This window comes from Adiantum capillus-veneris, chromosome 1 (genome assembly GCF_014529385.1).
Source record: "Adiantum capillus-veneris isolate H3 chromosome 1, ASM1452938v2, whole genome shotgun sequence".
NCBI classification, from domain to species: domain Eukaryota; kingdom Viridiplantae; phylum Streptophyta; class Polypodiopsida; order Polypodiales; family Pteridaceae; genus Adiantum; species Adiantum capillus-veneris.
This window is the reverse complement of record NC_140931.1, coordinates 180130275-180146134: the sequence shown is the minus strand read 5'-3', so window position 1 is coordinate 180146134 and position 15860 is coordinate 180130275.

The following is a 15860-nucleotide window of genomic DNA, read 5'->3' as shown; positions in this document are numbered from 1 at the left end:
ACAAAGATATCAGACTATACATAGGTTTTGAGATTATTGCATACTTGAAAATCAATCGTCTATAATATCCAAAATGTCCCATGAAAGCTTGAACCCCCTTGATTGTTGTCGATCTCGGAAATTTAGCAATAGCATGAATTTTATTTATATCTGTCGCCATTTTTAGACACTGTATGACCAAGAATTTTTCCTTGTCTACCCATAAAGGTGCACTTTTCAGGATTTAAGCAAATCCTTTAAAAGTCTACATTTTTCGAATACCTTTTTGAGGTGTTCAAAATGATCAGCTCGGATTGATGAATGTACACATAAATCATCCATATATACTTCCAAGAAATATTGAAGATATCCTCTAAAAGCATGGCTCATCAATCTTTCAAAGGTGGCAGGAGCATTAGTTAACTCAAAAGCAATAACCCTATAGGAAAAAACACCCCATTCAATTGCAAAGACAGTTTTATGTTGATCTTTGGGGTCAACCAAAAGTTGACTATACCCTAAAAAGCCATCTAAAAAGCTACAAGCTTCTTTTCCTACAACTCGTTTGAAAACATGCTCGGTGATTGGAAGAGGATAGTTATCTCTAATGGTGGCTGCATTCACTCTTTTGAGATTAACACATACTCTTAATTTCCCATTTTTCTTGGGTACCACCACAATTGGAGACACCCAATCTATGTGTCCAATTTCATAAATAAACTCAGCTTCCTTGAGCTTTTCTATCTCTTCATTAATCTTTATGGAAAATGTTTCATTATAAGTATATGGACGTTGTCTACTTGGTTTGGCATCATCTCTCATAGGTATGGAATGTTAGATTTTGGATCAACACCCTTGAGATCTTTATAAGACCAAGGAAAGATATCTCGATACTCTTTGAGTAAGCTAGCAAAAGCTCATCTTCTTCTTCAACCAAGTCGTTTTTTGCAATGTAAGCGGGTCTAGGCTCTTCTCTTGGTTCAGCTTTATCTATCTTCTTTCCATTTTTAGGTCCTTCATAGGACTCACCTTGTTTTCTTAGATCCCTTACAAGTTGTTTGACTATGATCTTTTGGTCTTTGAGAGTATACTTCTTGTAATGGGATGAAACACTCATTACCTCTTTACTTTCTTCTCCTATCGTTTCTATTTCAGTGGTATACATCTCCTTTAAAGTTCTGTCATTTCCATTTCAGCTATACATCTTCTTGAAAGCTTTCTTTAACTCTTGATATTTTGTCTTTCGTTCAACTCAGGTCATGGATGAATCATCATCTTGGTGTTACGTTTCGAATGATTTTTCTTTTTCGTTTTCCTTGATGTTCCTTCTTTGCTTTCTGAAAGATATCTACCCGTGATTTTGTCTTTGACAGTGGACACAATCATGTGCATCTATCTGCATCAGAAACTGTGTTCTACTAGAAACTAATGGCATAGGTCTAGATTTCAAGCTCCTAGTGTCTCTTTTTCTTCTATACCATTTTGACTTCCTAGGTTTTTGGTTTCGAAAGTCAAAAAACTTTTTCTCTCCTCCTTTTATGGGTAATTTGGCTCTCAAATGTTCTTTTACTGTCCCCGAATCATTAGATGTAGCTGAATGTTACTCAAACTTGTCTCTGTGGAATCATAATAGAGGTCTGAAAAGACTTGTTGAGCTTTCAATAAGTCCTCTGGTTCCTGAAATTTATCTTCAATGTAAATGGTCAAAATCATTTGTATGGGAATTATGTCATAGCTATCCTCATTGCAAAATTGCGTAGGCATAGACTTATTCACACACACATCCATTGTTGCCAAAATTTGAGTCCACTCACATGGCTCAAAAAAATGCTTCGGAAAGGGTTCTGGTATATATGATTCATTTGTGCAATCCCTTTCTAAAATACATTCTTCTTGTTTTCAACTCCCATTTTCTGAGGCTCCACACATCCAAATAGGTGTTTATTTGTTTAAACAAGATGGAAGCTTTGATTCAGCTGAAGAGACCTAGTCAAATTCTTATATGGGTATTTTCATGACATCTCTATAAGTGTGATCTTTTAGATTAACGTTTGTGATTGATCCCACTTGCTTCAAGTACAAGTAATTGTTTCCCCAATCCTGGATGAGTTGTACTTGTCACATAAACACTGAGTTTTACCAAGATGATTTCATAGTTAAGTTTCTTTCCAAAGTCCACTATTGCGGAAGTATGTTGATAATCAATTTTGCAAGAACTAACTATCACTTTTTCACATAGTCCTAAGGGTCTTTAGATGTGTCCATGAGCATATTGTAATTTCATTCGAGCTTGGGTTGGGTTTCCACTTCAAGCTTGGTCCTAGCTTAACTAAGGTCAAAGGACTTTTACACTAACTATTGGAGGCTTCAATGCAGCTAACCCTTAGGTCTTATGGTCCATTGGTTAGCCTTGCTCTTTGATAGACCATCTCTAATTTGGGCCCCTTTGCATTGGCCCCGTCTTGAGATAGATCTATAAGCACATGTCTATGTCTTAACCCTTGTTCCCGTTTATTCTCCCACATTAAATGATCAGTTTAATATGAGAATATCATTTGGGTTGATTAGATATTAGATTTTATGACATTACCTCTCTCTTTAATCATAGCCATCCTCCACTATGAGGTAGAGGAGATAAAGACTTAGTCATTGGTCAATCTTACTTAACGGGTAGATGAACCCGTTTTACTCTACGACATCTTTCAAGATGGATGACTAATCCATTTGGTTCTTGGGAGACATAGCTGGCGCAAGCATGTCTGCACTTTAGTCTATTTTATTCTCCCAAAGTAGAGTGACAAATTCTACGTGGTGTTTGAGAGATGTCGTCGTCACAAATATGAGTCTAAGCATGCATAGTATTTAAATTTGTGCACAATTAAAAAGAGAACTAGTCGTCTCATTGATAGGTTTCAAATTTTGTAAAGGACCATAGTATTTTTTTGCTAGCTTAGCATAATACTTTTGTGGCCCGTAGGATTTGGCTCTTGGTTTGCCTTTATCAAGCCTTAGGAAACTTAAGCAACACCCAATCATTTTCTTTGAATGTTAAGGCCCTTCTATGCTTGTCAGCAGCAGTTTGTGCCTTTGTTGAGATATGGATATAGCCTCCTTAATCTTTTGAAAAGATTCTTGTAGGTCACGGCTATACTCATCAGTGGCGAAGATGTTCCCATGTACTTTTAGCAAGGGACTTTTAGGTCTTCCCTCAATGATCTCAAAAGTTGCTTTTTTTGTAAAAGTATGTACAGTATTGTTGTAGGCCTACTCTACAAGAGGTAAGTACTTTTCCCATTGTGAGTGTTGATCTACTTCGATAACATAAGTCTTTAGTAGATCGAGTATCGTAAGATTGGCTATCTCACTTTGGCCATCCATTTGTGGAGGATAGGCCAAAGAGAAATTCAATTTTGTCCCTAGATTTTCAAAGAGATCTTTCCTGAAATTACTGGTCATTCTAGGATCTCTATTTGACAAGATGGATGTTGGTAATCCATGGTGTTTGAAAATATTTGATATGAAGAGAGTTTCCATTTGGTGTGCCTTAAGAGTCTTTTTGACATGAATAAAGTGTGATTACTTGATAAACCTATCGACTATTGTCCATATTCTCGTATTCACTTGGGTAATCTAAAGATGAAATCCATGGATATACTCTCCCATTGTGAATTTGGGATAGGCAATGGCTAGAGTAATTTAGGTTGCTTCCCTCTATCATATTTGGTCTTTTGGCATACTACACATTTTGAAACATACTCTTGTATGTCCACTTTCATTGTAGGACAATAGAAATATGTCTCTACTCCTTGAGGAGTAGGTTGATTACCTCTATGCCCCGCATAGGGAGGAGAATGGGATTCATACATAACTTTCTCACGAAGGGAATGGGAAACACGTAGCCTATTTCCGTGGAGAAGATAAGCATCTTGCAAGGTGAATGGTTCCTCTTTCTTCCCCAAAGCAAGGGATGACATTATGTCTCTAAAGTCAGGGCCAGTAGCATACTCATCTAGCATAAAGGATATATCATTGTGAGTAGCTATAGACACCGCATTAACTTTTGTTCATCATGAAAGTGCATTGGCCACTTGATTGTGCTTACCAGCAATGTGAGCAATATGGAAATTAAATTGCAAAATAAAATTTTCCCACCTCGTTTGTTTGTCGAAAAGCTTGGTTTGCATCATGAAATAATTGAGACTTTGGTGATCAGTGCGTAGAATGAATGGAGTCCCCAATAGGTAGTGCTTCCATGTATCTAGGGCATGTAGTCTCATAAATGTCCAAGACTTGTTCATCGTACTGAGCCTTCGGCTCTCATATGCTATGGCATGCCCTTCTTGAAGAAAAATGGGTGCAAGGCAATCACCACAAGCATCATATTGGACCTCAAATGGCTTTGAGAGATCCGAAAGCATGAGGACTGGTTGGGAGGTAACCTTCTCCTTGAGCTTATCAAAAGCATTTTTCTCCTTAGTAGTCCACACATACTTAACGTTCTTCTTAGTTATGTCATGTAGTGCTCCTGCTATTTGAGAGAATTTTTCTATGAAGCGTCTTTAGTATGTTGTTAGCAGCAAGCTAACACAAATACCACGTATACCATTTTTCAGAGTTCTCATTGTAAAAACACTTATTATTTTCATAAATTGGGAATATTGTAACTCCTATTTCTTTGGATAAACCTTGTGATTGATGAGCCGGAGCTACAAGCTTCCAAATTGTATCAACCTGTCATTACCCATCCTTGGTAGAACTCCAAGATTATTAGTTTTGACCACCAAAAACCTTGGCTACGGTATAAAAGCCAATTTTTGTAAGTTATTATTAAGTTTTTGGATAATGAAATACACAGCGTGAGCTAACGGCGTTAACCTCTCTCCTTCTCGTGCTTCCTACTCCCGCCCCGGTTGTCACATTGCAATCACATTTGTTGCATTACAACCGCAGGTAAGAGCTCTACGCATTGACGTAAACACATCACATTATTTCGTAGCTTTTGGCGTTGCCGACCCGCGGCCTAATTTCATCATAACTAGGAATTTACACTTTCAAAGCAAAAACTAAGCATAGGCGGGGTATTGGGGCATCAGTGCTAAGCATTTAGATACATTCTGGGTCGAAAACGACTAGGTCAAAAATACAATGTTGTTAATAATTGTGATGTTAGCACTCGACTGAAAGTGGGATTTGAGACCATAATCATGTGTTCTTAGGTCTTATAAACATATCCTAGAAGTTTCATTACATATGGATGTCGTTTGATGATGCAACGGATGTGATTTGTTTGCCGATGAGCGATTGGCTTTTAGTGATTTCTATCACTTGAGTGTAGCTTGAGTTAGATGCTAGTTGTTAGTTGTTTTCCAAGATATTGGCACCCTCTTGTAGCCTCTATGCACTAGTCGAGTCAGCTTCATCCCATGGATTGACAATTTAATCGTGGTTCTCGCTAATACTGCAATAAGATAGAATAGTGAGGTTAGACACGTTCCCACCTTTGGCACCGCTGCCCGGGATCGAAGAGACCTAAACTAGAGAAAAACACGAGCGTCTTGTGAAGTTATCCTTTAACTTCCTCTAGGATTTCCTAGAGTTCAAAACTTTCTTTTAGAAACCGCATAGCCTAAGATTGTCCTCTTTTGCTGTGTAGAGGTAGCTTGGAAGTAATCATACTTGCTGAGTGCCTTTAGGATCGTAGGATTGTAGAAATAGATTAGGATTTTGAGGATGATTGAAAGACGAGACAAGTCTTCAGATCAATGCTTAAAAAACCATAATTAAAGACAAGAAAATGAGTGTTTGTGGACACTTTCCATAACCCCATTGCATGAGAATCTAGGAGTAGGGTAAGTAGGATCCGAGATGGATTTCAGAACATTGCTCTCTCTGAAAGAATCATTGTGAGTTGTTATTCGAAGTTGCAAAATTTTAGGTCTACAGCTAGAAATAGCACGAAAAGACTCCAAACCACTTAATCCGACTGGAGAGTAAGCTTGAAAGTTGTCTGAATCAGTGGGTAAGCTCAAGCACACTTCGAGGTAAAAATTTCAAGAGTTGGCCAAAACTCAGATTATTTACTTCTTCTTGATATTTTAGGCCAAATTAAGTTTTGACTTGATTCATAGACTTAAAATATCTCATAAAAAGACTGTCCATTGAAAAATTGCAAAAGTTGGTTCATTTCAAGCTTGAAGTAAATAATCACGATTATTAACTTTTAGCTTAGATTTGACCAAGGTTCATACCATTAACTCATTGCATGTGTACAAACAACTTTTGTAAAGGCACAAAAGATTTGGATCACCAAACTATCAAAAAATAGGGTAAAAACTAAAGTTTGTACTAACCTTCTGAATCTTGAGTGTAAATTGGGAAAAAATCCTAGATTCTTTTTAGAAACTGCATAGCTTAAGATTGTCGTCTTTTTCTCTGTAGACGTAGCTTGGAAGTAATCGTACTTGTCGAGTGCCTTTAGGACTGTAGGATTGTAGAATTAGATTAGGATTTTGAGTATGATTGATAGACGAGACAAGTCTTAAGATCAATGCTCAGGAAATCATAAAAACAAGAAAAACGAGTGTTTGTGGACACTTTCCACAACCCCATTGCATGAGAACCTAGGAGTAGGGTAAGTAGGATCCAAGGTGGATTTCAGAACATTGCTCTTTCTGAAAGAATCATTGTGAGTTGTTATTTGAAGTTGCAGAATTTCAGATCTACGGCTAGAAATAGCACGAAAAGACTCCAAACCACTCAATCTGACTAGAGAGTATGCTTAAAAGTTGTATGAACTAGTGGGTAGCTCAAGGACACTTTGAGGTAAAAATTTCAAGAGTTTGTAAAAACTCAGATTATTTACTTTTTCTTGACATTTTAGGCCAAATTAAGTTTTGACTTGATTCCTAGGCTTAAAATAACTCATGAAAAGACTGTCCATGAAAAAAGTGCAAAAAATGGTCCATTTTAAGCCTGAAGTAAATAATCATGGTTATTTACTTTCAGCTTAAATTTGACTAAAGTTGGTACCAGTGACTCATTGCATGTGTACAAACAACTTTTGTAAAGACACATTGAATTTGGATCACCAAACTGGCAAAAAACTGGGTAAAAACTAAAGTTTGTACTGACTTTCTGAAACTTGAGTGTAAATTGGGAAACAAATTGTCCAAACTTGATAAAATTTGATTTTCATAGGATTATATTGATGTGATAAACATGTGTACATGCTCAATTGACCAAAAAGATGCAAAAAGCTGCCAGTTGTAAATAATCACGATTATTTATATGTGCCCCATTTTTCAACTTTTTTGACCTAGTTGACATACCACTAGTTTTACCATGTTGTAATAAGCCTAAAAACCAAATTTGGTAAGATTTGGATCATTAAATTGAAAATTGTGACCTAATTTAAAGAGTTAGTCTATGGACAGAAAATTGATGACCATTTGACTAAAACTTGTCCAAACTTGTTGAAACTTGGCTAGAGACTTAACTTGAGGTGCTTAACCAATTTGTGTCAGAGTTGGGACAAAAATTTGCAAAAATATAGCTGGAGTAAATAATCACGATTATTTACATCTGCTACAAAAATTGACAAATTTGCAAATTTGAGTATACCACAAGGTCAAGCATATCAAGTAGATCCCACAAATAAATTTTGACGAAATTTGGATCACAAAAGTGAGACTTAAGCCAGATTCTTGAAATCAAAGTCTGCGGACACAAAACAATTAATAAACTTCAACAGAATTTGTCCAAACTTGTTGAAACTTGTCCAAGGATTTTAACAGGTTGTATACTTGCCAAACCAAGCCAAAAAGTGCAAAAGACTAGCAAAAGTAAATAATCACGATTATTTACTACTGCTCCCTAGGGACACCAGTTTTGACTTTTGAACTTGTACAGTGTTAGGCCAGCATAATACAAAGCCACCGTGCAATTTTGGGTTCAATCGAATCCAAATTGGTACATGTTCATTCAGTTTCCAAGTTGCGGACTAATCCTTTGATTTTTTGCCAAAGTCGAAACTGAAAGTCAATTGTTGAGTCCCATAGCTCGATTTGAAGTGATAGTTAGCAAAAACTCTATTGTCTTTACAGACGAATAGCTAACTTGATAAAATTTGTACAGGAATTAGGTTGCAGATGAGGAATCGGTAGCTTGACAGAAAGTTGCAATTGAATCATGTAGAAATTGATCACAAGTCAATCCAAAGGTAAGTTCTCTAACCAGGGCTTCATAACTCTATGTGAACCTTAGATCTGGTCGTGTTCTTGAAAATCAGGGCATACTCGACGAAACCTCTAGTAGAGTATCCACCGAAGAAAACATGAAATCAAGGCTATTCCTTGCACACTATTCTTGAAGAAGTCTTAGACACTTTTTCAGATTCAACATCTGAAATGTCTTCTTACTCAATTCACTTGGAAATCGGAACGACAATGCGCTATAAGCATATACTCTCTTTTTATAAGACTAATCGCCATGGAGCTCAAGTTTACCTGGATCCTAACGAAGAGTATGCTATTCGCATTGATGACCATGGTATTGAGTTTGAAGAAGAGATTAGGGCAAACAAACAAGGAAGAATGTACATGGATAAAAACAGAACTCAATATGTACAAGTTGAAAACCCTAATGTGATAGACAAATGGGGGTTAGAAGTAAACACCATAATCCCAGTTATGTCAGCAAAAGAAGGACCACCAACTTGAGAATTCGAGGGATACGATCAAGTAGATTTTAAGCATTTGAAACGGCTTAGTACGGATAATCCTAGGATTGGAGTCTATTGTTGGGAGGATAGAAACGTAAAATATCTTCTGTGGACTTTGCATGCCAAATCAAGACAACTAACAACCATGAGGGTCATATATCTTCAAAATCAAAGATAAGGGATCAGCAGACCTACCAACCTACGTGTTTAGGGATTGTTATAACAACAACTTTGTTATGAAGACTCCTGAGGAGGTAGAACAAACCAAATACCAAGGCTCAAATCTACAGCTTCGAACAAAAACATGGTGAGTCTGTTAGGGATTGTGTACCTCAAATGAAACAATACATTGCCAGATGCCCAGGGCTAGAGATACCTGCAAAAGAATCACTCGTATCTTTATTTCTAGAGGGACTGCTAAACAAAGAACTTCATGCTATACTCTATAGTAAAAAGCATACAACCCTAGAAGAGTGTGTGTCATATGCTATTGACTTAGGAGACAATTATGATATTTTCAACAAAGAAGATGTCCCTAAGGATAACCAAAGCGAGAAAACACCATCCACTAAACCAGCACAAGTGGAAACGGCAGCTGCGGCACCACTTTCAACCATAGAAGATATGCTCAAAAGGATGAACGACATGATGAACAACGTGCAAAAAGCACCTATGAGGGGACCAGGACAAGGGATACCTCAACAGGGACAACCAATTAGGACACAAAAATGGTGTGCAATCGAGGGCAAATAGACCAACCATGAGACCCACAAGTGCTACTTCTGACCAAAGTATGATGGGAATGTTCAGTACGTGCCTATGAGGCCACAAGGACAACCCATGTACAGATATTAGCCTAATATGGCCCAAGCTAAAAGACCACCGATGGGTATGGAAAGACCTCAACCTGTGTTGGGTCAGTAACCTCTGTATCCAAGACAGAATGTAGTACCTGTAAAGTACATGCACTCCGAAGGAGTCATAGATGAACGAGCATTAGTGCACGTTACACCCCATGCAGAGCCTAGTCCATCTACAGTAACGGGAGAAGGAGATGGGTATAATTCACATCCACCACCAATGAAAGAACCCGTGACTAATGCTCCACTAGAGCTCGCACCAATGTATTATGTAGCTAATCAAGGTGTTAGACCTCCCATGGCAAGACCAATGATTAAGCCAAGAATGGGAAACTATCACAACTGTGGTGTAGATGATCATTGGAAAAATGAATGTCCAGAGCCTGACAAAAACCTCAAGCCAGTAGAGTTCTATTGTATACACTGTTGCAAAAAGGGAGGACACTTTCTGGAACTTTATCCTAAATATCCTTCAAACAAGGGTAAAATAGTAGTAAACGTAGTCCAACCATCTGAGAGTGAACCGATTGTTCCAATCAAGGTAATCACTAGAGCTCAGGCTAAGAAAAAGAAACACAACTCCTCTGATGATTTGGAAAATACACAAGTTTCCTCTCAAAGGATCAAAAGAAGGAGAAGCAAAAGATATGAGATGAGAAAACAAAAACAATGGGTTGAAATCAAGGAGAAAGCAAAAAAGCTATTCCAGGAAAAGGTGAAAGAAACTGGAAGTGAAATCAAGGAAACAACCGTGAAATTTGGAGGATCCATTTTGGTTGATAAAATTTTTGACCATATTAATGCAGACTTGGAAGCTTATCAAGCGGGACTTAAAGCAGGCCAAAACATGAAAAACAAATGAAAAAACTATCCTTCTCCAGACATGGAAGCAGCTAAGCTGGAAGCTTATTAAAATTTGGTAAGAATCACGCAAGAAATGCTGGAAAAAAAAAAACCCAAGCTTGAAAATATCGCAAAACTTGAGGAGCTTGTGGTAAGAGACACTAAAGAAAAATCTGATGTGGTGGTAGAACCCCACCTTGAAACAAAAGAACCAGAACTTATAGTACCGGATAGCGAAGATACCTTAGACGGAATTCCATTCATAGAGGAAGACTGGCCATGACACTTATGGAAAAAAGCTAGAGAGATCAATGATGGGAGCCTAACTCTAAAGTCAGCTCCTATAGAGGAAATTTGGTTGGACAACCTACCTTCTGATATGAACATGGATGTACAATCCTTGTACGGGGATTGTAGATTTGAAGCTTCAGGAATGTCGAAACCATTGACCTTGAAAACATTACCCTCTTACTTGGGAGATAACGAAGATGAATCCGTAATGTGTAAGACCACTCAAGTAAAAAGAGTGGAACAAACCCTAGAAGTAGACAACATTCATTCAATCATGGGAATCATGGGGACAACTAGTCAGTAGACAAACTTGAATGAAATTACAGTTGGCTGACAGACACATTGAGAGACCATTAGGGCTGCTTGAAAAAGTGATAGTCAATTCCTATGGGATTGAAAATCAACACACTTTTGCCATAGTAGACTTTGGGAAAAAACTCGATTACGAAATCATATTGGGAAGACCTTTCATGTGACAGGTACAACTTATCCAAGATTGGGAAAATAATTATCTGTACTTGAAGCAAGTGGAATCTATAACAAGGGTAAATCTAAAAGATCACACTTATAGAGATGTCTTGAAAACACCCATACAAGAGTTTGATTCTGTCTCTTCGGCTGAAACTAAGCTTCCGTCCTGGTTAATTAAACAAGGATACTCCTATTTGGATGTGTGGAGCCTCAGAAAATGGGAGCTTAAAATGAGAAGAATATATTCTAGAAAGGGATTGCACAGATGAAGCCTATGTACCTGAACCCTTTCCAGAGTATTTGTTTGAGCCATTTGAGTGGACTCAAATTTTAGGGACAATGGATGTATGTGTAAATACATCTACTCAATTTTTCAATGAGGATGGCTATGGCATAATTCCCATCCAAATGATTTCAACCCTCAACATTGAAGATGAAAATGAGGAACCCAAAGACTTGATGAAAGCTCAACAAGTCTTTTCAAACCTCTACTACGATGGAGCAGATGAGTTAGATGAAGACTCAGCTACCTCAGAAGATTCGGGTCAGGAAAAGAACATGTGAGAGCTAAGCTACTCTTGAAAGGAGGGAAGGAAAAGTTTTTTGACTTCCCTCTTTTCAAGAAGAAAAAAATGGTATAGACAAAAAAGAGACACGAGAAACGTGAAAACACGACCTATGCCACCAATCTCTAGTAGAACACAATTCTTGATGAAGATAGAGGCACATGATTGTGTCAAGGACAAAATCGCTAGTAGATATCCTTCAAACGAAAATCCAAAAATGTCAAAAATATAGAGAAAAAAAAGGAAGGATACTCAAGCAAACAAGCAGGATAAGAAGCCAATCATGACACGAGTTGAGCAAAAAAAGAGATATCAAGAGTTGAAAAAATCTATAAAGGAGATATATACGACCAAAATGGAAACCACGGAAGAGGATGGTAAGGATATAATGAGTGTTCCCTTACATTACAAAAAGTATACTCTCCAATATCAAAAAATCATAGTCAAACAACCTGTTAGAGAATTACGGAAACAAGGCAAGTCCTACGAAGAGCCTGAGAACGCGAAAAAGATAGACTTGGCTGAACCAGGGGAAGAACCTAATGCCTACATTTCAAACGACCTAACAGAGTAAGAAGAAGAGCTTATGTGAAGCCTACTAAAAGAATACCGAGATATCTTTGCTTGGTCTTACAAGGATCTCAAGGGTGTTGATCCAAAAATTTGTCAACATACCATACCCATGAGAGATGATGCGAAACAAAGTAGACAAAGGCCATACACATATAATGAAACATTTGCCAAAAAAATCAAGGAAGAGATTGAGAAACTAAAGGAAGCCAAATTCATTTACAAAATTGAACACACATATTGGGTGTCTCCAATTGTGGTAGTACCCAAGAAGAATGAAAACTACCAGTGTGTGTCAATTTCAAAAAAGTGAATGCAGCTACCATCAGAGACAATTTTTCTCTTCCAATCACTCAGCATGTTTTAGAACGAGTTGCAAGAAAAGAAGCTTATAGTTTCTTCGATGGATTTTTGGGATACAATCAACTTCTGGCTGACCCAAAAGATCAGCATAAAACTGCTTTTGCAACAGAATGGGGTATTTTTGCCTATCGGGTTACGCCTTTTTGGTTAATTAATGCTCTAGCCACATTTCAAATATTGATGATCCATGCTTTTAAAGAATATCTTAGGAAATTCTTGGAAGTGTATATGGATGATCTATGCGTACATTCATCAATCTGAGATGAACATTTTAAACACCTCGAAAAGGTATTCGCTAAATGTAGATTTTATAAGATTTGCCTAAATCCTGAAAAGTGCACATTCATGGGTAGCCAAGGAAAACTTCTTGGACATATAGTGTCTAAAAATGGCATAGCTACTGATATTGAAAAAATTCATGTCATTGTTGATTTGCGTAGACCAACAACGGTCAAGGGGGTTCAAGACTTCATGGGACATTGTGGATATTACAGACGGTTCATTTACATGTACGCTATAATTGCAAAACCCATGTATAGCTTGATTACACACTTTGAATGGACCGAGGCATGTGAAGAACCCTTCATGAAGCTTAAGCAAGCTCTCACCTCAGCTCTAATATTGAAAGCACCAGATTGGAATAAGATATTCCACATATATGTAGATGCTTCCAATTTTTCCATAGGCTGTCTACTAGCTCAACTAGGAGATGAAAAAATTGAGTTTCTTATTTCTTATGCTAGCCGAGTTGAACATGGCAGAAAAGAATTACACTACCACTGAAAGAGAAGAGTTATAAATGATCTATGCCATTAAAAAGTATAGACATTACCTATTAGCCACAACAAGTTTTTGTTCTTTGTAGACCACCAAGCTTTGTTGTATATGGTCAACAAGCCATGTAGCACAGGAAGAATAGTGAGATGGTTCATCATCTTTCTGGAATTTGATTTCACTGTGGTTGTAAAAAAAGGGCACTACACGTCAAAGAGCTGATCATTTGTCAAGGATTGTTTCAGGAGAAACACAAAAAGAGATAGAAGATGATCTACTAGATGCCTATTTGTTCTCCATTGAAATGATACCTTGATGGTCAAAAAACATGGTATCATTGATGACAATAGCTCAAGTGGATTCACAAATACCACTTCCTATCACAATCGATTTAATCGGGCAATCGCCTATGTATCAATTACTAGTTGGAAGGCTATATAAAAGAAATCGGGACGGGGTATTTCTTTTATGCATTAACCCTGAAGAAAAAGAACAATACCTAAGTCAAGCACATGTTACCATAGTAGGACTTGACTTTGCGGAAAACCAAACTATGCAACGAATCTTGAGACTTGGAGTATTTTGGCCGACTATGAGGAGAGATGTTAGATCTTTTGTAAAATATTGCCCTCAATGTCAAAAACAAACACCCATACCTCATGTAACATTGTTTCAATTGTCACCTATTCCTAAGTGGAGTAACTATTTGGTTACTTACTTATCAAGCCAAACATTTCCTAAGGATATGAGTAAACACCGTCAAAGAGCAATTGAAACTGAAGCAAGAGACTATGATCTTATTGGGAACCAATTGTATCAGAGAGTTAAAGATCAACATTTGCGTCTTTGTGCAAATGAAGATGAGTATATTCCGATTATAGAACAAGCACATGCTGGATTAGCTGGAGGTCACTTTTCTAGTGAGACCACCGCAAGAGCAATCTTGATGGCAAGCATATGGTGGACAAAACTTTTTGCAGATGCCAAAGAATATGTTCGAAGGTGTGATGCTTGTCAACGAGAAAAAATTCCAACACGTGTAGATAGCATGCCCTTACGACCAATGATGGTTGCTAGAGCTTTCGCAAAGTGCGGTATAGATTTTGTTGGGCCGATAGAGCCACTTGCTTATAGAACCCAAGCTCAATATATCATTGTAGCTATGGACTCTTTGACCAAGTGGGCCGAGGCTAAAGAAACTCAAAAGAATGATGCCAGAACTACTGCCGCATTCTTATATGTGTATGTATTCACGAGATATGGAATGCCAATAGAAATTGCAAGTGATAAGGGAACTCATTTCCTCAATTAGGTAATCGAGTATTTGTTTAATGATTTTATGGTCATCCATAACAAATCAGATCCCTATCACCCACAAGCAAACGGACAAGTTGAGCATATGAACAAAATTCTTAGCTCGGTGCTGACTAAAGTGGTTAGTTCAGGAAGGATAGACTGGGAAACGAATCTCCATGTTGCTCTATGGGCTTATCGAGTTTCATTCAAAACAGCTTTAAATGCTACACCCTTTAACCTTGTTTATGGTCTTTATGCCATACTGCCAATCTAATTTCTATTGCCGACATTAAGGGTAGCTAAGGATCTTGAGTGGACTAAACATGAATTTTCAGAAAGACTTGAAGATTTAGAAAAGCTAGATGAGAAAAGGCTAACTGTTGTAGCTTACATCCATGCACAAAAGCGGAAACAAAATAGTTTTTTAATTCCCATCTAATAACAAAAATCTTCAAAGAAAGGGGACTTAGTTTTAGTCTATTCCCTTAAGCAACACATTCCCAAGTTTAAGAAAAAGGGAAACGGATCGTTTATCCTTGAAGATGTATCTCCAAGTAGAGCAGTAAAATTGTCCACCCTAGATGGTGAACCAATGGCTAATTGGATTAGTGGATGCCGTTTGAAGAAATATAATTTGCCGCTAACCAATGAATTGCTAGAAAGAATGCATGTAGCCAACCAAAGGAGAATTAAATGACAACAGGTTATTGATGAAGCCCAAGAGGAAGCTTGGCTTTCGGTACTCAAATGGAAAGCTGCTCTCAAGAATCAAAAAATACTAATTCCCATCAATGCTCTGGAAATAGATGACCGACAATGGGAATTACCTAAAGATGCAGTTTCACCAGATGACTGGTTAGACAAATGGACCTGCGCATCAAAGTAGAACTCAACAATCATAGCACCAATGCTTTGGTCGACACAGGAGCTAGAGTAAATGTAGTTAGTTATTCCTCGTACAAGAAGGCAACAAGTCAAGCATTGACAATAGGAATAGCGAAAATCAAAGGATACAACAAGAACTCAACCCCAACATTGGGAGTAGTCAACTTGAACGTGATAGTACATGGATGTTCATGTCCTCATCAGTTTGTATGCTTACCAGATGAACACATGAATGAGACGATG